Source organism: Taeniopygia guttata, chromosome 18 (genome assembly GCF_048771995.1).
Source record: "Taeniopygia guttata chromosome 18, bTaeGut7.mat, whole genome shotgun sequence".
Taxonomy (NCBI): Eukaryota; Metazoa; Chordata; class Aves; order Passeriformes; family Estrildidae; genus Taeniopygia; species Taeniopygia guttata.
The window spans coordinates 4,449,325-4,475,638 of NC_133043.1; positions in this window are offsets into that span (position 1 = coordinate 4,449,325).

Genomic DNA, 26,314 nt, shown 5'->3' on the forward strand with positions numbered 1-26,314 from the left:
CAGCACAGGCAGGAGCAGCCCTGCTCCCAGGGAGCCCCCAAGCCCTGGGAAGGCTGGCTGGTTCCTCATGCAGCTTCACCACCCAGAAATGCTGTTCCTGCCCATCCTGGTACCCCCAAAGTAAGCAACAGCTGCAGGAGGTGACCAGAGGCTTCAAGCTGTGCCACGCCAGGGTGCATCCAGCTGACCTGTAAGTACCACTGGCCTTGCACCCTCCAGGGCTGGATCTCTGTCATGGCTTGGGATCAGATGCCCCAGGGATGACAGCAGCCTGTCTCTCACTCATGAAGTTTCATGCTTCAGTAAGACAGAGCACTTTTTTCTCATGTAATTTTGAGCATTCTCCTTACCAGGTCTCTGCTGCTGGGTTGTGATTCCTGGGAAGGGCTCCTGGTGTCTGTTTTTTGGCTAATTGGTGCCTCAGGAAGGAGATGTGCATGGTGGACACGAGCGTGCCCAGGTTTGATTCATTGTAGCAGATCCTATTGAGAAGTTCTCAAGCTTCGCCACCACCGTGACCCACTGTGTGTTTTCTCCTCTGGGTTATGGCTCATTAAGTAATGAAGTAAACTTACTGTGCCTTAGATAGAAGCTACATGAGAACTTCCCATTGAGTTTCTTAAGAATTCTTGGGGATTCTGAGCTATTCAGAAGCCTTGTGTTGAATGTGTTAGAATAGATGGAAGGAGTTCAATTGATTTTGGGGGAAAGTTTGCTTTACGCCTTTCACAAAGAAGAAAGGACACCACCTAAAGATGTTCCCTCAAAGTAGTTCTTCCTTCCCACTAATTTCTCAAGAGCTGAGGAAGTGGGCAGTCAATTATGCAGAAGAGCCACCACAGGTCAAGAAAAGCCCTCAGCCCTCGCCCAGACCCAGTGGGCAGCTGCATATGAACAGTGGCTGCTCTCACAAATCCATTGCTACCCTTTGCTGTGGAGATCCTTAATTAGACAGGAGTGCTGGAATCTTTCCAACACGTCTCCCCTGCTGGCTGCCCTCCCATTTGGTCATGCTAAACGAGTAGGTAAATAGGCCTTTCATGAAATCTAACACCCGCCCTACCTAATCCCCCCTGCCTTCAAACTGTAGGGCTAATCAGTTGTTTTGACATAACTGGGATCCGAATTCTATAAGGACTATTGCCAAGAAAAGTTCAAATCCAAGACCAAGATTAATGAGAACTTCAAAGAAATTTGCCACCAAATGTTACTAATTTAGTACACCCTCTGTTTGAAACCAGTGACCTAATTGGAAACTATATTCTTTAAAAGCCTTTATGTTCCAGCTCTTTAGTATTCAAGAGGTGACTTCTGAGATCAGAGTGGGTTTATGTCATTTGGTGGGACAGGACTGTTGATTTCCACTCCCACCTCCCTAAAACTGGGATAAAATATCCTGCATTAGGTGATTGTGCTCTTAATGCACAATAAATAACAGGTTTGTAATCAGACAAACAATTTCCTCCTGTTCTCCAATAACTGAGTATAATGTTACAAATCCCTTAAAGCTGGTTAGAGAAATGAAAGGTCTGACTGACTTTGCTGCTTCACGTGTTGCCAAAAAATCAGCACATCAAAAAATTTGTACTTAGTGTAAAAATGCACTTTGTTTCACAGAGCGGTTGGTACTACCTCTGCTATCCCAGAGTTTCAGCAAGGTCTAAATGACTGTATACTCTGCAGTTGGCTATGGATTTGGGAAGAAAACCTGAGGAGAACATCAGATCATTGATGCCTTTAGTAAAGATCACTCAACCTGCTGTGGAGATCAGGCATGCTGTTGTTAGCTCAGGCCCTTCTCTGTGTCTTGTGTTCTTCCTAGTTCTTCACAGAGCTCCACACTTTCCTGAGAGGGTCCTGCTGTCGCCTGTGATGAGGTTGTTCTCCTGCATCTAACTATGCTGATCCTCACCCCTAGAGCCAGGACAGAGGCAAACTCATAGTGGAGACCCTGCAGGGTGTTCCCAGCAGATGAACTTACATAGAATGAGGTCAACGTGGGACTTGTCTCGCCTGCTGCTGCAGGTGGGAGTTTTGTGTAGATGTACGTTCTAAATCACTGCTTTCTGTATATTAGGAGGAGGAAAATTTTTCCAACTCGGGCCTCTACTTTAGTGTGAACTGCACCATCCTCTGGTGCAGTTTCTCTGCTCTGATTGCAGGGAGACTGCATGACAGCTCAGGGTTGTATCTTCATGTGCTGAGCATCAGTGAATCACAGAATCCCAGAATGGTTTGGGTTGAAAGGTACCTCAAAGCCCACCCAGTGACACCCCTGCCATGGCAGGGACACCTCCCGCTTTCCCTGGCTGCTCCAGCCCCAGTGTCCAACCTGGCCTTGGGCACTGCCAGGGATCCAGGGGCACCCTGTGCCAGGGCCTCAGCACTCTCACAGGGAAAAATGTCTTCCCAATATCCCACCTAATCCTACTCTCTGTCAGCATGAAGCCTTTCCCCCTTGTCCTGACACCCCAGGCCTTTATAAACAGTCTCTCTCCATCTTTCCTGTTGGTTCCCTTCGGGTGCTGGAAGGCTGCACTGAGGTCACCCTGAAGCCTTCTTTTCTCCAGGCTGAACAATCCCAATCCTCCCAGCAGAGCTGCTCCAACCCTCTGTGGACAAGAAGCAGCTAGGAAACAAGATCTTCTCAAAAAAAATCTTCATTGGTTTTCTGGGCAGAATAACAGCTCTGGAAGGATCTGTAGAGAAGATTTTGGTCCATACGCCTGAATAAGTGAATTATTTGGGATGTAATGCAGCTCATTTCAGACATTAGAGGACCTGGGATACCTAATTTGCTAACACTGCCATCTCCCATGAAGTCTGTACACAGTGCTGAGGTGACACACTGTAGAAGAAGTAATGCCATATTTTGACATAAAGCCAGGCTTGAGCATCTTACCTGCCACTGCACAGTGGGGTGAGAAGCTTCTCTGGAGCCAGGGGCACAGCATTCAGACCTGCCACACTCTGAGGATTTTCTAGTAATTTGGACATAAAAGTTAGTCTTTAATGGAGGTTACATGATCTCTCAGGCAGAGAGCTGGTGTTTTCCATACCTAAATCACAGTGGAATTCCCCCTTTCTGCATAAATTAAAATACAGAGAGTAGTTATCAGTTTAAAAATGAGTAAAGGAATAGCAAAACAGAAAAGGCCGGAGCACTTTGGATACATTCAACCTTTAAGAAAGATTCCTTGTTTTCACATAAGTGATATTTGCCAGTTACAGCTTAGTGAACATCAAGGAAGGTTTTTCTTGGGTTACTTTCAGAAAACAGTTTTAAAAAAATAAAAAAACCTAAACCAAATTTGGTCTTTTGCTGGCTGAGGAGCTGATTCCTGCAGGGTGTGTGTTACCTAAGACAGGTTGGATACTCAGCCCGGTGGTCATCAGCGAGGTTTGAGCAAGTCCAGCTCAGCTCCATGATTCGCCCCCACCAGCGATGTTTCTGTGCATGTCCAGTGTTGCCAGACTCATTTAGCAGACATTTATTAGTTTCTGCTCAATGGGGATCCTTCCCCACAGCAGTGAGGGCAGTGCTTGGTGCTGCGTTAGCAATCCTGCATCTGCTGAGGAGAGCTGGATATTGGAGTGATTTCCTCTTCAGCCCTTACAGGCCTTGCGGGGTTCGTGCCACCTCAGGAGTCTGGGCAGAGTTTGAAAGGCTTAAGTGCGGGAGAGACCAAATTTCCCAGGAAAGGGAAATTTGTGTTTTATAAACCCCGCAGTACCCATTTTGCTCACATCCATTTTATGATTATAATTACTTAGATCACTTTTTAGATTAAGAAAAACAATAATGAAAGAGTAACTAAATAAAAAAGCTCAGAAAAAAAGAAGGAAAACACTGTGGTTTCTGTTCAGAAATTTTAACCCTTCAGCAAGAAGGAAAGGTGGATTTTTAGAGGTGAGGGAAAAGGCTGGCTTGTAGCTACATATATTCCACTATTTCAACCTCCTCTTTTCTTTATTCCTGCCCTTAAAGAAAGGTGAATCTCCCATGCTTTTTCTGTGCTTAAATGAGTTGTGACTCTCCAGATGTCTGCAACAAAATTGGGCACTATAAATACATATATATAAAATCAATATTAGATATGTGCACACACATGATAAATACACAAGTATAATGCAGTTCCAGTGATTTTGGAGGGCAGATCCAAGCTCCAGAAGATCCTTTGTACCTTTTCCTCTGTGTGATGGGCTCTAGAAAAAGCTTACCCATGGGTTCTATCCTTCAGTTGCTCCATCATGGGTGAATTACTGGTGTGTATAGAAGCTGCTGGGAATTTCCAGGAGGCTTGTGGGAATAAACCCCAGAATTTCCTGCCAGTGGGAAGTGTAATTCCAACAGGATTGCCTGCTGCAGAGACACCCACTGTGCCCATCCTTGCTGGGTGCACTGAGAGGGGAACGCTGGAGCTCAGCCCAGGAGAAGGGGCAGAGAAGGGGCTGGGGAGATGAAATCAGCTCCGTGGGTTGATGGAACATTAATGGATCATGCCAAGCAATGGAGCAGCTGTGTCCACCCCGGCTCATCGTTTGAATTCTTGCAGGGCTCAGTGACCAATGTTCTATGTGTGGGGCAGCACCAAATATCTGTGACCCCCTGCCAAAGTTCCCTGTTGGGCTCTGAGTCCGAATGAAGCTTTCAGCCTCAAACAAGTGATTTTATGTGAACTAGATAAATAATTAAGATAATAATCAGTCTTTTGGTGTTTCAAGCCCCCTTTCAGATTCCAGCAGAGAGGTTATAATCCTGTAAGTGCTTTGGAGTACGATGATTTCCGAAATAAGTGAAACTGCAAAGCAGGGACTGACGATTGCTGGAGACCCTGTGTCCTCATGAAGACCTCTCATCCCTTTTCCAGTTCTCTCTGGTGGAAGCTGCTCTTCCTTCTTGTGTAATACCTAAAACCCCACACCATGTAGGAAGCTTGTTCTTTCCAGGGGCTTCACTGCCCTGGGCTGTGCCTGTTTGAGATGCCCAGAGGTCAGAGCACCACAGGCTTTGCTTGAGTTGCCTGAGTCAGGTTTGCTGAATTTTATAGATTTTTTCTGGGTGTTTAACCCAAGAAAAGGACACAGCATCCTTTTCTGGATCATGAGCCCTGGGAAGCACATGCCGTGAACCTTTACACTCACTACAAAATGCATGGCAGGCTGCAAGGAAGGCAAGCACACGTATTGGTTTCTCTGCAGTGGCAATCAGGAAGGGAATTAAAATTATGATATGTTGCCATGGTAATGAAGTCCCAGGATTTGGCGAGGAGGAAAAGTGAGGTTGTAGTTAGTTGCTCATGAATTCCTCAGTAGGCTTTTCAATACTCTGTTTCCTTTAAATGAAATTGGAGAAAGACTTGCAGTTCATAGTGGGGATAAAAATTTTATGAAGCTAAATCTAGGCAGTGTTTTAGTGTCAGTCAGCATTAACCCACAGCATGAACACATAAATAATTGAAATTTCAAATACCCCTGGATTAGAGGACTGGCAGCACTTGAGGGCCAGTGTTCCACGGGTGTCCCAGAACCTCTCCAGCCTCTTCTGCAGCATCCTGGGATGAAAGCACCATTCCTGCCTCCTGTCCTGCCCCACCTCGTAGAACATGTCTTCTAGCACAGACTCCTGTGCTTGCTCACCCTGCCTGGGATCAATGCTCTCCAGATGCTCAGGGATGCAAAAGGGGCAAGGGTGCTCAGTCAAAACAGCTTTTCTTTCTAGTGCTACGTTTGAATGACTTCTAGAGCTGGTTGGAAACAGAAAATCACTATGAGGTGATCTGTGGTGAGAATCTCTTGTAAATTTTTTATCCTTGTTAAACCTCCAAATTTGTCTTGTTTTATTTACATTTAAAAATCAGAAATGCCCCCATGAACCTGCTTTACTTTTCCCCATTATTTTAAAATAATATTTCTCAATAACAGCTTAGCTACAGTTTCCATTTTCAGTACAAACTTGAATATCAGAATAAATTTGAACAATACAAACAGAATCAGTTGTGACAGGCAAATCTACAAGGTGCTGATCCTAAACAGAGATTTTTGAAAACTCTGTAATTTGAAAGGTTTGTCATTCAAATGTTTGCTAAGTCAAAACTGACAATCGTAAATCTCTAGTAGCATGTTTAAGAAAGGTGTGTTAATAAATCTGAGGTTGGGATTGCCTCCAATTTCCCGCCAGCAACCATGCTGCAGAAACGAAATAAAATAAACAGGGAGAAGTTAAATTTGAGCAGGACTATAGCATTATTTAAGAGCAATTTTTACTTAGGCAAAGTCTTCCAAAACTTTTAATGGCTTTTTGTGATAAAAGCTCCCATTTAGATAAGTTTCTCTCAAATGTTTTTTCAAAACAGTAAAATTGCATTGTTAAAACCCCTGCGGTAACAATGTGCCACTTCAGCCAAAACAACTAAAGCTTCCAGCTTAAAAACAAACTGTATTTTACTGGGAGAATGGAAACTTCCAAAGGAAATATGAACTGCTTCTTCAGGAAAAGTAGGAAATGGGAAGACCCCCCACTTACTGAATGTGTTCTTCCAGCAAAAGCACTCTAAAACAAATTCTCATTTCCCACGAGAAACATGCACATCTCTGATCAGCTGAAAAATATTGTGTTTTGGCATTAGAAGTAGTTGCTAAAAGATCTTAAGCAGAAACAGGAGGTGGATTGGATCAAGGGAAACCTCCATGGGATTGTGTTGCTTCCCACTTGCTGGAGTGTCCAGAAGGGTCTGACTGGGTGTGCAGGTCTGCAGTGCTGGGCTTAATGAAGAAAGTTGCTACACAAATGCAGGTCTCTCATGGCAAGCCTGCAAACGTCAAATCTTATTACACTGATCTCAGGGGTGTTCATTTTAATCAGTGTCTGGATGGTCAGATTAGGTCTGTTCTCTTTTGTGAAATCTCTGCAATTCAGCATTAGCGCATATCTAATTTTACAGTGTTATTGTTACAGAAGGTAATACAAGCCCCTGAATACTGGCAAGGAAATAAACTTTTGAGGTCCATGCCAGTAGTCAGTCCTCTGAACTAGTTAATTTACTAACTGGTAAATGAGATCAAACAAAACTTTTACTTTCAGCTCTGAGCCATCACCTATTTCCATGAAGTCCTCAGCCCAATGCTTTTAAATTATACTTCTGTTCTTCACAGCTCTCTGGCAAGAGAACCTTGCTGAAGGGGAAGGATCACAGCTTCTTGTGGGACCATTTGTGCCAGTTAGACCTGGGAAGCAACAGAAACTTCAAAATGCCACATCTCCTGCCCAAGGGCTGTAATGACCTTGAATCCAGAGCCTTGCTTTTGACTGTGCTCATCGGAGCTCTCTTTGCTTGTCTCTTGGCAGCCACATTTTCATAAAATCATAGGAAGGCCTGGCTTGGAAAGGACCTTAAACCACATCTCATTCCACCTCTGCCATGGCAGGGACACCTTCCATTGCCCCTTGTTCTCCAAGCTCTGTCCAACCTGGCCTAGAACACTTCCAGGACTGGGACAGCCACAGCTCCTCTGGGGAACCTGTACCAAGTCCTCGCATCTCTCCCGCCACAAAATTGTGTGTGATGTGGGGATAAGTCGCTGCACTACTGCTCCTATCTCCTGTCAGGGTGTCTTTGTCTTGGCTACCCGGATCAGTGTCTGGCTGCACCTGGAGGTGTGTGGGCTCTTCCTCCAGTCATGTCTCCATCTTCCCAGGGGCACTACCACAGAGTAAATAAGAGGAAAATGTTTTTGCAGTGGGTCCTGCAAGGGTGTTCTGGTGAATGGCTGAGTTGGTCCAGGCACTGTTGGGGAAGGTGGGACTCAGGCTGAGTGGACATCAGGACGGGTGGTGGTAAGTTCCTGGGGCTAATGGTGATGGTTGCCAGCAGTAAGTCCAAGCTCCCTTCCTCTTGTGGGGAGTCTGCACTGAATGGCCAATGCTTCTTGAAGATTTTCTTCATGCTTACATCTCTTTATTTCTTCTCCAAGTCTGTCCTTATTTTAAGAGGAGATACCAAGGTGAATCCAGGCATAACATCCTGGACATTCTGTTTCTTCAGAGCCCACTGTGTGTTTTGATGTGGCTAATGTTTCTTTCTCAAGACTGATGAATGCCCATCCTGTTTGCCTTTCTCTGAAGAGAAAACAGATAAAATAACCTCCCTCCCAGTCCTCCTGGGATTAGATTCCAGATCTGGGCAGCCCAGCTGTGACAAAGGACAGGTGTGTGTCTGCAGGCAGGACAGGGAGCTGGTGCTGCTCTTTCAAGATGAACTATCTTTGTGACCATTCCAATTGGGAAGAGCCTCTGCTCCCTGTCCTGATCAGCAGGTTCTGTGTGTTTGTGGAGGGGTTATTAGAGGAGGGGTTGAAAGATACTACTGTTTGGGGGAAGTGTGGAGGGCAGAGTAATAGATGTGAGGAAGGAGGCAAAAAGACAAGGAAATATTCCAAGAGTTGCATTAGAACTGGATAAATTGATAGTGTGCAGTGTGAGGCAGGCAGTTTCTCATTTTGCTGCTGTGCTAATTTCTCTAACCCCGCTGACTTCTCAGACTTGGTTGTGTGCTGTCCTGTGCTTGTTGGGAAGGGTCTGGAAAGCAGAGGATGCCCATGACTCTGCAGTGTCCTTGGAAAGCCAAGCACAAGCTCACTGGGACTGAATAACTGGCAGAGTTACATCCATGGAGCAACTGTGGTACAACAGGTACAGCCTGATGCAGATGTGTCTTTACCCCTCATCCAGGCTGAGACAAAACCCAGCTCTGCTGGTTGTAGCCAGGGTTAAATCCAGAGCTGAGCTGGGACCAGCTCTTCTTGCAGCTGTGTGGACCAGGACTCTCTCTTGCACTCTGATCTTGCCAAAATGAATCTCCATTGCCAGTGCCAGCACAGTCTTGCAACAAGGCTGAGCACAAACCCTGTACTGAAAGATTTTGGTGAAGAGATGTGACTTGTTTTTTCCTGCACTACTGCTTAGTTTTTGTGTCACTATAGAGGTCCCTGCTGTGGTCTAATACCAAAAATGCTGTGAAGACAAAGCCTTCAAAAAAACCCCAAAAATTGCAAATTCCCTTGACCAGTTATGTATGGAGGAAGGCAGAGAAAGCAGAGAGAAACTGCAGAACTTAACCTAGGTTAACTAAACAGACTCTTAAACTCTGTGTCAGCATAAGGCTTCTAACATTACCTGCTTGGCATGTCACAGACAGGGATAAGAGCCACCACCCTGTGCACAGCTAATCACAGAGCCAGCTGCCCCCAGATGCGCCAGGACATAAAGCTTGTGAGGGAGAAAGGGGGCAGCTCTTTTTCTGACATCATGACACAAGGAGAAAAATGAATAAAGGATGAGAAATCTCACATGACAAGGCAGACACCAGTCACTGAATGGAGCTGAAGTGCAAATCCTTCTACAGAATGTCTTATACCATAAAGTCTGGTGGGTTTTTTTTTCCCTTTGTTTTTTCTTCTCTGACTTTGTATAGCAGTGTAAAGGGTAGCCATGAACTTAGTCCTTCACTTCTTTCAATTCTGCCCAAAACAGGTCCCACTGTCTTTGTAATGTATCAGTCTTTATTGGGAATGTGGAACTAAACCAAGCATATCCTTGTGCTATCACTGGCACACCGAAGACAGATCAATTTAAACTCTTGCATCATCTCATCCTGCCCTAAATTTTTCTTGCTCTTATTTCTTGGAGAGTGACGTCTTGACCACCACTTCCCATTTTTTCTGTTAATATGGACACTGAGGAGCAGCTCTGGGGCTGCTTTTCTCAACTTGTGTGTTCTTAGTAGTGGAGTCCAGACTTGCCAGTTTTAGTCCCTGCCTTGGGACTTAGCTTTGGTGAAACTTCTGCTGTTTCTGCCATGTCCCTTTCAGAAGTTCCTCTTGGAAACTAAGCCTCTCTGAATGTCCGCACTGGTTTCTTACAGCCCCCTTTTCTGGGCATCTCTGCAGGGACCTAAATGAAATGCTGGAGGAAATACAGGCTTTTTTTGGACAGCTTCATGGTTAAAGACACTTGACAGAGACTTGAGAGTGTTTTTTCCCCAGCTCTGTGTCACTGACCTCCAGCAAACCATTTTATCTCCGCGTTTCCTATCTGTGACAATGATAGAAATGTTCCCTTTCTTTCTCCCTTTGTCTGTCTTATCTATTTATATTTTAAGGTCTTTGGGGCAAGGACTGTTTCTTGACTGTACAAAGGCTGACAGACAAAGGCATTGACCTTGCTTGGGGTCTCTAAGTGTTAATGTGATAACAGTACCAGAGCAGTGGATGAATGCTAAATAGTAGCACAGTCTATTTTGGAAAAGAAAGCAAAGTATTTTCCCTTCCTTCTAATAGCTTTTGAGATGTAATAATTAAGGCATCAAATAGAAGGCACATAGGGCTACATGAAAAACTGCACATTCTACAAAACACTCTGAATGAAACAGTTTTGTCAAAATTGAGGTTATCTCTTCAGTTTTCTAGGGGGCTTTTCTTTTCTTTTTGTTTCTTTTTTTTTTTTTTTTTCTTTTTTTTCTTTTCAGCAAAATACACCCTCTGAGAAGGGGAACACTTGTAGCTTGCTAAAGCTTTTAGGTCACTTTGGGTATTGCAGACTTGGAGACAGCAGCTTTGTCACTGAAGAAAGCTTTGGGAGCATGTGCTCCCAAAAGCTCACCCCTCACTGAGCAGGTGCAGGTGTGTGTGGCTGTTTCCTGGCACTGGAGAAATGGCTCACACCATTTTCAACCATATAAACATGTTTTGGAGTTTACTCATACAGGAGGTTTTTCTGCTGTTGCAATGCTGAGAAAAAACTTCCAAATCTTGCTAGAAAATGGAGTTCTTCTCCTAGAGAAGGAAAATGTCCTCTCATCTCCTTGGGTTACCTGTGTTTCACGCAGCCAGGAGAAAAGTGTTTCTACACTGCTCATTAAGAATCTAAAATTTCTGCTATCCTCTTCTGAATCCTAATCTAAACACATTTCATCTCTTTCTTAAATAGAGATCCAAAGAAAAATTAAAATGTTGGTGTTAAAAGTAAACTCAGCAGGAAATCCAGTTTATCTCTTCAGCTGTAGATGTGGTTTTGACCTCCTAAAATGTGACTTTTTATGTTAATTTAATACTAAATTCCTATCAGATTGAGCACAATCTGAAGACACAACAGGAGAATGGCAGAGGAGGGGAAGCCAAGCAGCACTTAATGTCATCTTTACTTGTGTTTCCTGCTGAAAGATCAGATCAGGTAGTGAATTATTAATGCTGCAGTCTGGCACAATCCTGGGCGTGCAGCCTGCCAAAATGTAAAAAGTCCATTGCAAAGGCAGGATATTGGATCCCATCGGTGCAAACAGGCATGCTTCCATGTTTGAGAGTCCACAGTGGGAGAATTCAAATCAACCTCTGAGGTTGGCTGCAGATTAAACTCCTCTATATTTAATTAGATGCCATGCAAAGGACCTCAAATCAGGAAAAAAGTAACACTAAACCCATGGAAATATCCATAATAATTGTCCTACAGACTCAGTCATTGTTGGTGGAGTAAAACATTAACATCTTTTTATTGTGCTGAAGCATTTGCTTGGTTTGGGTGTTTTTTCTGCAGTCCAACAACTTTAAAGCCTAACGAATCAAGAATTGCCCAGGATGATAATGGGGCTGCTCAGAGACTTTAATAATTGGCATGGCTCAGGAAGGGGAGAAACAAAACTGGAGGAGGCTCCCTGGGGAAGGGGATAAGGCCACAAAGGGTTGAGTGGGCAACGTGGAGAAAAGGGCTATTGCTTTCACACTATTTGGTGTTTAAAGGAAGACAAACCCTGGCCACAGCTGATGAAGTTTGGCTAATTGGAACCTGCCTGGAGGCCTTGCTCCTCTTAGGTCAGGGCAGCATCCATCCCTGGGCTCTCCATAGAATGTGGCCAATCCACAGCCTGTGACAGCAGTCACAAGATGGCAAATGGGTGGAAAATTATTCCTTGAGGAAGATAATGTTCCAGCCATGTCTTTGCTTTCCCATTGCTGGGATGGACCAAACTCAGAGGCTGTCCTGGCTTTTACGGGGCCATGTAGTGACAGGACAAGGGGGAATGGAGTTACACCGACTGCTTTAGATTGGATAGAATGAAAAATTCTTCCCTGTGAGGGTGGGCAGGCCCTGGCACAGGTGCCCAGAGCAGCTGTGGCTGCCCCTGGATCCCTGGCAGTGCCCAAGACCAGGCTGGATGGGGCTTGGGGCAGCCTGGGACAGTGGAAGAGGTCCATGCCCACAGCAGAGGGTGGAACAAGATGCTGCTCAAGGTCCCTTCCAAAGCCATTCACAGTGACCTGCTGGCCCTTCTGCTTCAGGGCCAGCAGGTCACTGTGGAGCCTTCCTTCTCTGATGATTAATCAGTTGCCACCCACGCACTGCTCCTCTCCTGCTGAAATCCTAAGTAAAAGCTTTCAGCTGATGCTGGTAGGTTTTGGTCCTTCACAGGGGTTGCTCCAGTCCAGGGCTTCATCTTGAGAATGGAGCTGAGTGACTCAAATTGCCTGTTTGCATTTTTGCTTCCAAACTGTGAGTAAAAGAGCCTTTTTTATGTAACAGCACTTCCATAAATGTGGAATCCTCTTACAAAAGGGTGGAGGCTTGTGTGGGGTCAGCTATGGGGATAGGAAGAAGGATTGTTCGGGTATTTCCAATATAAATCTCATGGTGACCTGAGAATTATGGTTAACAAAGAGTTTCACTCTTTTTTAAATGCTACTGAAGTATTAGTTATGGGGGATTTTGTCTTTGTTAGTTGGGGTTTTGTACTTGTTTTGGCTTTTAAAAGGAAATGCCAGATGGACCTGTGACTCTTTCTAACAAGCTTTAAATCAAATCCACTTCTGTGTTCCATTTTTTGTATAACTCAAGACAAGGGAGAGGCTGTCGGATAGTCTGGGGCGTCAAAAAAGTAGATTTTTAAAAAGTCTCTATGGAAGTGTTTCCACCAGCCACTTGCTGGCATTCAGTACTTCAAGGGATTGGGCAGTGATACTAAATTAGAGCTTTTCTTCGAAATAACCATGAATATGAAGCAAACCTAGAAGAATTAGGATGAGGGATGTAGAACCATTTCAGATGTTATTAGTCCCTGCTGTTTTCCCTTTTCAACACTTGGTTTCTGCTACAATGTTGTTGCCCTTTGACATTTGCCAAAACCAGCTAGCAGAGGAAATGACACTGTGGTATTTATTAACCTGAAGTGCAGATGCTGAACAGAGGAGGTTTCCCTGAGAGTAGGATGGAGCTGCGCTGTGAGAAACAGTCCTTTAGAGCTTACTTGGATGAAAAATACAACAAAACAGCCTTATGAAAGTAATACTGGGCTGCAATGGAGTTGTGTTTGCAACATATTGCAGCAGTTGTCCCCTTGAGCTCCTCACTCAGCACCGAGGACGTGCCAGCACAGTCCTTGTGGTCCCCTTGGCAGCACATGTGGCCAAATTGCACTTTGACCACTCATCTTTTAAAACAAGTTCCACAATGAAGTACAATTAGTCCTGTGAAGACCATGGTGTACCTGGAGAAGGTGCTGTAGCAAAATGGGGATGGAAAACTTGCTTCCTATGGCTGTGACATCAGTTTGGAGGTGAGAATGCTGAAATGCAGTATGGGAGAGGTTTGCAAGGTGATAAAGGTGGCAAATCAGCAGATTGAAAGGAGAAGTTTTAGAAGTAATGCAGGAGTGGTCAGGCTCGTGGGCTTCCTCTGAACAGCATCTCCTGCTGCCACTGTCAGACCAGCGATTGTCCAGGGCAAGGGAGTTTGAGCCAGGAGAGCGTTTTAATGTGATATAAAGCAGCTTTAGGAATTGTGGAGGAGTGAAACAAATCTGTGTTTAGGACCTCTGCTAAAGGCAAAGACTTTGCAGGCAAATCTAGCTTAGCTCAGTCCAAACTCCTTTGCTACAGAGCAGCCCAGAGATGGCAAGTAGATCTCTTTTCCATATGGAAAGCTGGAGGGAAAGGCCAGATGTCAGGCTGGTGTCAAGTGTTTCATACATTTGGAAACATTCAGGTTTTATATTGAATCGCAACTTTAATTGGCTGGGTTTTAATCATGTTGAACACTTGGAAAGAAATGCCTTTTTATTAGATTGGCTTTTGTAATTTCTCAGCCCTACTTGAAGCAGGGAAACCTGCAACATTGCTTTAGTCTTTCAAATCCACCAGCTCTCCTTACACAGCCAGAAAATCTGTGCTGTGTATTCACTGATTCAGGAGCTGAAGTAGCTAAAAGAGGAAAGAGTGAAGCAGAACCTTAAGGTTTGTAATTTATCCGAGGAGATGCACATTTATCTGCTCTCTAGAAGTAGCAGTATTTTAAAAGACTTTAAGCATGAAATGATTAATCAAACAGAAAGAAAAGGGTGTTTCAGAGAATTTTGGCAAGGCATACTTGAGAAACTATTTTCCATCCATTGAAATGTAAATAGTCAGAAGCAGAGTCCCTTTGAAAGCCCAGCTTTTTTTCCTGGGGATCCTTGTTATGTGGTTATTACCCTTTTTCCTGTGATCACAAGCTAGGTAGGGAGTGTTTCTGTCTAAGCATGGCAGCAAGAGAATTAAATTATGTCACACCACCAGAGACACAATGGCTCAATTTAAAGGTTTGCATGTTATGTCTCTTTTTGCACACCCAGCTTTCTGACGTGAAGTGGCAAAATCCATTTCAGGTATGACAACTGTAAACAGCCTGGAGTCAAAATGATTTCATTTTGTAGACACATTTAAAGAAGAAGAAAGCCTTAGACTGTGCTGTGGTGCTTTCACTGCCCATCCTTGAGCATCCTGCGTGCAGTGGCCCCTGGGCACTGGGAAAGGTTGGCCCGGGGTGCTGGTTCAGCAGGCTGGGCTTTGGCAGGACCCCCAGCGGCTGCCAGGGAAGCCCAGCAGCTGGCACCTCCGCAGGTCCTTACACTTCTGGGTTTGGGAGGTGGAAAAGCAGGGACATCAACATCAGCATTTATGAGCCAGAAAGGCTTGTAGAATGAATGTCAACCCCTCGTGAAGTCTTTGTGCAAATTAGCTCAGAGTGAAATCCTGGGCCCCCAAAACCTCAGGGTCAAATGTGTTGTGGAGCACATAGTTCCAGGGAGAATGGAACACAATTATGTCTCTTCTATTGCTCCACTCTCTGTGCCCCATAATCTGAGTTTTGGTTTTCATGGGACTTGCTGAAGCTGAATTGGTTTGGTGAGAACTTTTTTGGGCATGGAAAGAGGGAAATTATTACAATGAGTTTGATTTTTTTTTTTTTTTTCATTTGACCCTCTGATTCTGAATACCCAGTAACTATTCTGTTGGGTTTTAGTTTTCCATTCTTTCAAATTCTTTCTATAAATAAAGATTGTTCTCACTTCAAAAACAAGGGCACCTTTTCAAAAGAAAACGGAAGTATTTTGCTTTGCAAACACCAATAATTTTATTTTATGGATTTTTTTTTTCCCCAAGCAAGATATATTTCAAATATAAACTATTTGAGTTAGAAGAAAAGTGTTCTTTTTGATGGATAATACATTCATTGGGAATGCCTGCCCAGCTCCAGATGGCAAATAGCACCTCTGGGAGGTAGCTGGGATGATATACCTTGAAATCACCCTCAGCTGGCAAGGGGGAGCTGGGGACATTCAGGGCTGGGGCTCCCCAGGCCCTGGTAACCAGTGCTGAGGGTGGACATATGGATAGGGGCCCAGAGGGGCCAGATGTGGGCACATGTAATTTACTGCTTTGCCTGGGGAGATGGGCCTAACAGGGGCTGTGCTTGTACAGCAGGGGCCAAATTAAAATCTTTTGTCATGAGGACTCTGAATTTGCTGCCAGGCAGTGGCAGATCCCCATTTTTGCCTCTGACTGTGAGCTGCCTTTTTCCCCCTACCACTGAATTTTGGAGCTTTTCTACATGTGGGTAGGCTTTAGTCCCAAACAAGCTTTTACTTCTCTGGGTAAAAGGCCAAAATGAATACAGTTTTGTAATAATTTACAGTGGCCCAGGGAGGTTTATCATGCCAAAGGCAACATTCACCCACTAAGCAACCTCAGGTGAGACCCTGGTCCCACTGCTGGGGATGGCTGTGGTCCTGTGGCTTTATGGGGTCGCGTGTTCACCTTACTGCTCCATGAACGAAATTGGGAATCAGCAAAGGGGCTCATTCTGGGATTAGCAGTTAGACTTTTGGGCACTCCTTCCTGTTTTAGGAAGCTTTGATTTGTAAGTTTCTCGGTGACTGTTCTTAGCACAAACACAAACATTGTGTTTTATTGCCAATTGAAATGGTAGTTGGCTTCTTTATTCTTTCTTTTTTTTTCTTTCTTTTCCTTTTTCTTTCTTCTTAGAAAAAAATGCAACTGTGTAAACTCTGCTTGGTTAGAAATCTTCCTGTGAGCAAAACCCTGAGGTGGACTGTAGAGTTTTGATCAAGAATAAATTGCACTTAAAAAGGCTGGTAATCCAAAGATCTGGGTGATAATCCTGATTCTCTTGTAGGATTTCTGTGAGATATTAGGTAAAGCACTTAAGGACTGTCTCCCTCTCTTTCCACAGCTAAGAAACTGTGATGGATAATGCTCAGCCCATCCACACAAGGATTCTGAGGCTTGACTGTATAATGTTTACAAATGTGGAAATCCTTGGGTGTGGCCTGGCCCACAGGTGCTCCTGTACCAGTGAACCTGTGCCAGAGCTGTCTCTGGGACGTGGATGTGGCCAAGCCAGATGTTCCTACTGAGCTGGCTGCAGGGAGGAGGAGGAGGAGACCAGAGCTCCTCTGGCACCAGGGGGCTGTGAAATTGCAATTTCAGGACTTGTTTCAGTGGACTCATCTTTAGCTTTGTCTGGAGGACTCTTCTGCCTCTTGTCCTGCCCAGGAGCAGCATGTGTCATCTTTCTCTGGAAGGAAATGCTCAGAGGAGAGGTGACACTGGCAAATTCTGTGCCTGGTCCTGCTGTGCCGGCACGGAGCTCGTGTCCATAGTCTCACTTTCACACCAGTGCTGAGCCCTTGCAAACAGAGCTGGGAATGAAATAGCAGCAAAACATGCTCCTTTAACCTACTCGGCACCAGCGTGTGAAATAATACCCCAGATAGGTACCCTGAATGCTTTTATAATTTATTCATTCAACAATTTCTTTTGATGTAGTTAATGTTGTATTGCCCTGGCCAGGGCTGGCACATGAAGCGTGAGAAATCCTTATGGACAGATTGCTTTGCCTTTCAGAAAACAAACTCGTGTTGTCTGCCGGGTGGCCTAAACGAGCTGATTCCTCTGGGATGTGCTGCCAGGCTAGCGGGATGCATGGGCTGGCTACCAGAGTGCTCAGGCTCACCTCTAACCAGGGGAGGGAAAAAGAGACCCACATCCATTCTGATGGGAATTCTGATCCATTTTATCCACTCTGGTCAGCACCTGAACAGTTTCTTCTCTCCTCCAGAATTTCAAATTTATAAAATAAATAAATAAATGTGAAAAAAGCATAGTCAATGTCCCCTGTGCACAAACCTTCTTCTATCCATGAAAACCTTCCCTTTCTCCCATTTCTTTTCCTCCCTAAGAGGCTTCCTTGTACAAAACTTCATCTTTAGCCTTGTTTTAGCCTTATTCTTCTGTCATGTTCTGTGCTGCCTTGGCCCTCCTGCGGCAGTGGAGTGCAGCAGTGAGTGGTTTTCTCCAGTTGAATCTGAGGAAGTAGATTTCCATAGTTTAGGCCTAATCTTTAAAATGCCAAGAGAGAGGAATCAAACAAGGTCAATGGCTTATTTTGAAGGGAGATTTTTAGTTTTTACTTTTCACAGCCTGTCCATCCTAGTCCACTGAAGAAACTAGAAATATTTTTAACAGAGGGGTCCCTGAAGCTGAGAACTCTGAGGCTAAGTGTTAATCTCAATCTGATTTCATGTGCAAAACAGCTGCTTGTATCTCTTGCCCTGCATCTGTGTCAGATGGGACTGGTTTCAGCCACCATGGTTAGTGCAGCCAGAAAGTTAATTTAGTGCATATTGGGAAATTCCTCAAACACCATGAGACTTAACACCATTTTTTCCATCAAACCCTTGAAGTTTGTGTTGATATTTGGAGGTGTGAGACTGAAGGGCTGGGGACTGGAATGTTTCACTAATTTATCGGAGGGAGTTGATCTGGGGTGTTATCTCCACAGACCAAGGCTGTTATTGTTTCACTTTCAGACTAAGTGCAATATAACTCAAAGTCACAAAGTGTTCCCTGTAATGCAAGCCCCGTAACACTCTCCTGCGGCTGACACCTGAGGTAAAGAATGTGTCTGCCAGCCTCCTTGAATAGCTTGCCAGTGTATTCTAATTGCGTTTACACAAGGCCCAAGTTTATTTATAGATGTGCTTTCGAGCACATTATCCAGTGGTCAGGGTGTTACTTTGGGAATCGTGAGATGGGAGCTCTTGGGCTGACTTTCCTCCTGCCTCTGCTGTCATTTTGGGTGGCTGTTTGATGACAGATATGCCTGTGGGTCCTTCCTGAGTCTCACAGCCTGAGCAGCTTAGCATGACCCAGCACAGTCCCAGTTCAGACAGTGGGAAATGCCAGTAGCATAATCAGAGTTACAGAAACATGCGTGTTCCTTCAAGGGAAAGGCCTGAGAAGTCTGTGAGAGGAGCACTCTCTTCAGCTCAGAAGAGGAAACAGGGGTCAAAAAGCACAGGGCTCAGTGCAGGGGAGGTTTCCAGGAGCTTGGCAGAAGGGAGAGATGACCCATCTGGCTCTGTGTGAAAACAAGAGTTGTTTGGAGAACCTGGTAACAGCTCAGTTCAGCACAAGAGCAGGAGCTGTGTCATTTTGGTCCACTGACCAACTCTTTCAGGGAGACGGAATTCAAGCTCAGGTCACTTCTGCCAGTGCCAGGGCTCCCCATCTCAGTCAGATTTAAGGCACTGGCACTGGCTGGGTCTGTGTGAGGAAGTGCTGCAGAGAACGAGCAGCAGTCAGCTGAGGGGTGGAGGGCACCACCACTTGTTGCACATTGGTGTCTTTGCTACAGCTAGTCCATAAAAGCCGTGGTTATTACAGAGAGGAAGAGCACTGGGCAGGAGGTGGCCTGGAGGACAGTAGACAGGACAGCAGCAGGAGGAGGAGCAGCCTGCCAGGGTGCAGGTGTGCCCCATCAGGGGCCAGACTCTGCTACCACAGCGGTTCAGGGTCCTCTCTGTGGGCTCACAGCGATTGAGAAATGTTCCTGTGATAAACAGGCACATCAGGTCCCTAATCAGGGCTGTGCTTGGGGGTGGCAGAGGGCAGGGGTGTGTTGGGAGGTTATGTACACCTTCCCACCCTGCTGCTGGCCCAGTCAGCAGCTGCACAGTGCGTTATCACCCGCAGCATCAAACCCACCCAACCACCATGGGGTGGGAGAAGCTCTGACCTCAGGGCTGTTAGCTAGGATATCTCGTGACAGCAGCATGGCTGCATGTATACATGTGTTGTTATTTTCTTCTTCCCTCTCCACTTCTCTCTCTTCAGGGCGGTTCTGCTTTTGTTTGGAGAAAACCCAAAACCAACCTGACTTGTTTTCCCATTTTCCAGGCAGCACAGGGCAGGTTTAACACAGCCAAACATGGGTGGGCTTGGGTGTTTCAGGGGCGCTTTTACTCCTGCCCTGTACAGCACAATCTCAGCCTCCTTTGTCTTGGGACCCAAAAGTCATTTTGGAGCTCAGTCCTACCAAACCCCTGCTCTAAGGATAGCTGATAGGCTGAGAGCAAGGCAAGCAAGCTGTGGAGACACAAAAAGGAGACCCAAGATCCTGACTTGCATATAAACCAGATTTAAAAAAAAAAAAAAAAAGAAGAAAAAAGCTCAATCCCACTCACAGCTTTTTATGGGGGTGGAGGAGGTTATTCAGTAACCCGCATGTTCACAAAGGCACTTTTGTTCCTAATAGGGCCTGAAATGTTACGACCTAATGTGTAACTTCCCCATTTCCTCGTGTAGCAGCACCGAGGTTACTCTGTGAGGACATGAAATTGCTGCTCCTCAATGACAGTGCAGAGCAGCAGCCCGGCAGCTGCCTCAGCAGGAGGGATGTGCCACCTAGGTGTGCAAACTGCATCTCCTCTGAGCTGGGCAGGGCATGGTCATGGCATCCTCCTCACCAACGGGGCTGGCTGCCTCAGAGGCCTGCCCTGACAGGGGCTGGGACAGAGGAGCTCAGCATCCATAAAGGTGTGGTGTGGAGCCGCCTGGCCATGCCTAGGAGTCCCCAGCAGATGATAAGCGGGAACTGGCCTCTCCCTGCTACCAGAGGTGGTGCCTTGTTCAGGAAAATGCAAGCTCCTTACACTTCTAAGGTGCTTTAGATTTTTCAGCAATTGGCTTTAAGGAAAGGTGAGGCATCCCCATTAGAGACAGGCTCCTCCACTACAGGAGAAAATAGTCTGGGATAACTAAAGTGGTCCATTGGAGAAGTGAGTGCAAAACTAATGCTTTATCTCCTTCCCCAGTTCATGCCTGAACCCTCCTTATTACCTGACGCTGTGACTGTCACTGAAACAGAGATATTGTTTGCTTTTCTAATCCCAGCAGGGGATTAGTTTGAAGCACAGGGACCAGGAGCCTTCATAAATGAGACCTAGGCAGCAAAACTGCAGCTGATGCTGTTATTCAACTTAGTAACTGGGTCTTTGAGGAATTATTCTGCGTTATTTTCTTCTCTTGTATCGCATGGCAGGAAGCGCCACAGGATAATTACTCACATTAGAAATGCTTCCTTTGGTCTGTTTTCAGCATTTCATGTTTCATCTTCCCAGGTGCCCTGTGTCAGAGAAGGGTTCCAGGGGCTGCAGGGCTCTTTTGGGGTGTTACTGTGGAGGGGCCTTCTGGAAAGAGCTGAGAGAGACATAGAATGCTGGCGACAACAGGGCAAGAATAAGGGAAGGTGGAACAGGATGGTGCTGTCTGGTCAAAATCGGGTCTGTTGCCAGATTTTGCACTTGCATGTGTTTTACTGATAATATCTAATAATAGACACAGCTTTTCACACATTTATGGGGGAAAATTACTTTGTTAAAGAAGGTGAACTGGGAAATGAAATGAGACAGGAGGGCACAAAACTGCAGAAAAATTAATTTTGGGGACTTTGTTTTCTCCCTTTTTCTGGGCATACTTTCAGCGCCTTTAATCAGGATGCCCCATCCCTGGAAGTGCCCAAGGCCAGGCTGGATGGATGTTGCAGCAACCTGGCCTAGTGGAAGGTGTCCTTGCCTTTTCAGCAGGAGGTGGAACTGGATGAGCTTTAAAATCCTTTCCTCTAAATCTTCTGTGATTCTGTGATAATTCTATTTTATCAAATCCAAGTTTAGAGGAAAAGCAGATTCTCTTAGGTAATTTGTACTGCCCAAAGGCATGTCAAGGACCTCTGGGGCACCATCTGCAGTTTGTGGTCCTGTCTGTTCTGTGCCCCTGAGTGTCTGGAGATGTGTCATCAATTCCACAAAGCCTGCTCATCCCTAAGGCAAATTCTTGAATAGCAGCACGCATCAACTTACCCTCAAATGCAAACTACAGCCAGTGGGACGAGGTGAACATCCCCTTCCTGGCAGCAGCAGCAGTGGTTTCCAGTCCCACATCCATGGATTTGCTTCATACAGACACTCCTGACCTTGTTTACTTTTTCCTTTATCTGCCTGGCCTTCCTGCAAATATTATTGCATTTGTTAGAATAGACCAATTAAATGGCCAGAGCCCTTAATGAAAACCTTGACTTTTCTTTAACCTTCCTGAGGAATTGCTCATTAGTGGGAAATGTTGCTGCTGGTTCGTACACATGGGCAGAGAATTCTCCAAACCCTTCTCCAGGTGGGATGGTGCCAGCTCCCAGCAGTGGGAATCCCAGTTGTCCCATTCTTAGGGATGCTGATAGCTTAGAAATGGCAAAAATAAACCTTTGGTGCCCTGCCAATGATGTGCACCTGTGAGATCTTTTGAAAGAAAGAGCTGAAATAAGTGATTTGCAGAATGATGGCATCTCTGGTTTCAGGTCTTTAGCCATAAAGGGATCCCACTGATGCGCAGGGAGGGGAAAAACTATTTTGCTTCTCCCCATTCTTCCTCCTTTGCACCTCAGTGAGAAAATGAGTCATTTTGTCCTGTGCCAAAAGCAAAATTATAAAAAAAGCTTTTTTTTTTTTTTCTGCCCTAATTTTAGACTCTTGACTGCTCTGAAATGTTGGACTCCTAATGGAGAACACAAGTTTCCTTTGCTCACTGTGTCTCCAGCTGCTCTGATTTCTCATGAAAGCAAAGGACTCCTGCTCTTTACCCTCTCCCCAAACAAAGAATTAGACCCCATGTATGCATATTTCACCAGTGTCCAAGCACCTGTATGAAGATCCTGAAATACTTCTGACAGAGAACTGTTTGTAGTAGTAAATTTCTAAAATGAAGCTTCTTTTTTTAAAAAATCTTTAATCCTTGAGAAACTATTTCTCATCTTCCAACTTGTTTTGATATCACTTGGAAACAACAAGTTTAGCAAAGCTATTAAAGACAGATCTTCGAATAATTAGAATCAATGCAACTGAATCACAATTTCTCAAGGCTGATGTTTTTACCTTCCTTTCTCTCTTTATGCTCCCCACAGCAATTGTTCCAGTGGGAAACAGGTGGAAAGGAAATTAAGATTTCATTGCATTCATTTCTAATTATTGCTTTTTATCTCTAATGGGAGCAGAATGCTTAATCTTTGGACTACAATGTCAAAACATATTTGCTAGCTAGATCACATTAAAATAATCCCTCCCCTTATTTCTTCCAACATAGTAATTGCTCTGTTTTATTTATATGCCAGGGACAGATTAACATTTAATCCCTCTTGTTGTATTCATATACCAGATGACCATGCCCTGGCTAGGAGAGGATGAAGTGGAGCAGGTGTGTTACAGTTCTGGGATGGGTGATGTTCTCCTGTACCTGCCATGGTGACTGAGTGACACCGGGCCAGGTTACCTATGAGGAGGAGCCTGTTTTATTTGTATTCGTGTTCGGGATCTTGGTTCAAATTTTATGGTAATAAACCAAAGCCAAATCTAGATGCGGTCTTGAGCTGTACCTCGGTTAAACCAAAGTTAGAGACAAGTGTCTGGATGGGCAACCTGGACACCTCAGAAGGTGTCCCTGGCCAGGGCAGGGCTTTGGAATGAGATGAGCTCTAAGATCCCTTTGAACCCGACCCATTCTCTGAGGGCACAGTGCTTAAATGTGGCTCTAGTGCAAGTGGAGTTTTGAGAGTTTGTCTGTGAGATAGACACAGTCCTGGCCTGACCATGTGCCCTTCCCAAGAGCCCAGTGGCCAAGGCATGACACAGCTATGGAAATAAAAATATTTTTCCATGCAAGATGAGGTCTCTGTCGAGAGATAGTAGATGTCCTTTGACCTTTATTTTCTATCCGTAGATGTGAAGACCCCCCTTTTCCAATTCTGCATCCTGGAATATTTTGGGGTTTTGTTTCTATGTCTCCTGGAACTTTGAGGCTGCATTTGGGAAGTCTCCTAGGTGTTTCTCTGAAATTATTTCTTTTCTGTTTCCTGATCTAGCCCAAGAGGGAGCATTTGGTCAGTGCACCCAAGCAGTGTCCACCCTTTGTTACTTCTGCCCTCCAAGGCCCCTCAGTAACCACTTCCAGAGAAAGTTGGCCCCCAAGGCTTGAATTACAGTGAAGCCATGGATAGAAAATACACCATGAAATTTTATGGCTCCTGCAAAGGGGCTGCCATCTGCTTTTTCTTCCCCCCCGCCTTTCTTTTTTTATGGCCATTCCACAGTCTATTAAACCATTACTGTCTGCTCCCCCACTTCCCGCCAAGATCTGTGTCCATTTCAAAATACAACACTTTCAAAGTAGCCCTTGGGAATTCCCCAGGTCATTCACACTGAACAGACATTTACTGATCCTTTATTTAAATTGGAATCTATTTGTTCACATGCATAGGTATATATTGCTCTGAGCCCCTTGCCCCTCCACCTCCTCTTTCTTCACATAAACCAGAAAAAATCTTGATGTGATGAGCCTGAGCAAAAATATACCTGGTTATATCTGGTTGTGCTTTACTGGTCCTGCATAGAGGTATACTCTGAATTTCCAGGCTGAATGATGCTTGTTAGGCTCCTCCTGTGATGGGAGATAAAGGCTACAGATACAGAGTTGCTTTGCAAAATTATCTGTAGTCCTACAAGTTGCAGGGCTATGAGTACTTTCTGCCTGAAGACATATCTGTCTCCAAACATCAAGCATGATCCCAAGTGCTCTGTCTCCTCTTGCTTTCCTGTGCTGCTACTATTCCATCTCTTTCTTCACTGTTGTTTTATGAAGAGGGAACTGGATTCCACTTGTTTCTGAAAATCACTTTTGCACGTGGTGAGCTTTGCTATTTCTTGTGATGGGAGGGTTTTCCTTTCCTATAAACAGTTGGGTAGGTTTCATATCTCCTTTCCCTGAGTTTTTAATTCTGGAGGGTGGAACAAAACCTCTTCAGCTGTGACAGGTGGGCCCAGGAGGGAACACACAGACCCTGCCGAGCGCCGGCGTCACTCTGCAGGGAACTCATGAGGTTGGATATTTGTGCAAGGCATTCCTGCCAGTTCCCTCCTTAAACTGATGCAGCTCTAAACCAAACCAGATTTCCATAGCAAATGTGTCTTTGCAACTTATGCATCTATTGGAAGGGGATTGCAGGTGCCAGGGGTGTGATTTGCCTTTGATTACAAAACTGCTCTCTTGTGGTCCCTGTGTAAAAAACACACGTTTTTCTGGAGGTGATTTTCCACCCCATCCTTGTTTCGGCACTGCACAAGAGCCACAAGAACCCAGGCAAAGCCCAGGGCAGAGTTGCTGCCGAGGTTACACCCCAGCAGTGCTGCGGACTCCTCTAGCAGCAGATGGCTCAGATGTACTCAGTGATTTATGCTCTGTAGTCATTTTAGATGCTGTGTGATGGTTAAGGGCCACCTGCAGCAACCTGGGAAGGAGGAGAATCTCGGTGTTTCGCCAGCCAAATGGATATGGTTTTTTTAATCTCCAAGCTGTGCAAAAGGGGCTCTGGACAAGCAGCTTGGTGCAAACTCTGCTTCCCCTGTGGCTCCTGCTTTCCACGGCGATTCTGTTCCGCAGGCACAGCTGCCTGCCTGCAGATCCCCTGCCTGGCCCCGGGGAGCTGGGGGACCACTAGAGGGAGATGGGAATGACTCCCAATATCTGAAATTCTCATGTTCTCTCTAACAAATAACAATTAACCTTTGCAGCTGTACGGCTGGAACAAGACTCCAGTCGCTCTCCAGGACTTCTGTACCTGGAAGGAGGAGCTCAGTCAGGTCTTCTGAGTCCTTGTTTTGGGAAACATCTTGGTTTTTTCCTTAATATAAATCACACAGCCTCACTCTGTGCTTGAATTCTGAACCCAAAACTTGGTTTTGGATTCAGAATTTATGCTAACTAGGAGTTATTCATGTTCTCTGAGAAGTTATATGTGGGACTAATCTGCTCTTCAGTTTTTTTACCTGGGATAAAAAGTGTTTGGGGTTATCTGTAGCTGCGGGCAAAGTACAAGGGTGCCTATATTTCCCCACCCCTCATGTAACTCAGAATGCAGGTTTTGTCTTTAAGGTAAAGGCTAGTCTGTGCTGCCAGAGGTTCACCAACAATTTGAAAAAATGATACTAGAATGTAAAATACTTCCTGTCCAAAAATGTGGATCTTTCTTGATAATATATGGAAGCACACAAAAACATTGGTTTGAACTAAGTTCATATGACTAAAGTGAAGAAAATAATTGTTTTCAGTGTGTTTCTCTCAAACATGGATTTTCATTTTTTCCCTCTTTTTCATCTTTATACTGTGATTAAAATAATTTAAAGAGACAGGAAAAAAGCTAAAAGCAGCAGTTTGTGAGTGTGTGAGAGAGAAAGATTGTTGAAAACTGAGACACAGTTTCTTGGTTTGAAACAATGTGAGAATTTTCATTACTTGCTTTTGGAAAAAAAACCAACCAAACCCTGAGCAAACTGAAACCTCATGTGCAAACTGTCAGATTCTTTCAGAAGCTATTTTTCACTTGAAAGCACTTGCTCATAGAAAGCATCTCACCCAGCCTTATTACGAACACAAAAGCTGCACCTAATTGGTTTATATGTTGACAGGCGTCTCATTGCGGAGGATAACAGTGCGTGCGTTTCCCCCTCGCTGCGCGAATTCGCCCGGCTGGACCCCTCATGCACCAGCCGTGGGATTTGCTGTTGCAAGAGGAGGCAGCAGTTTGGTGCCTTCATTTCTCCCCTTT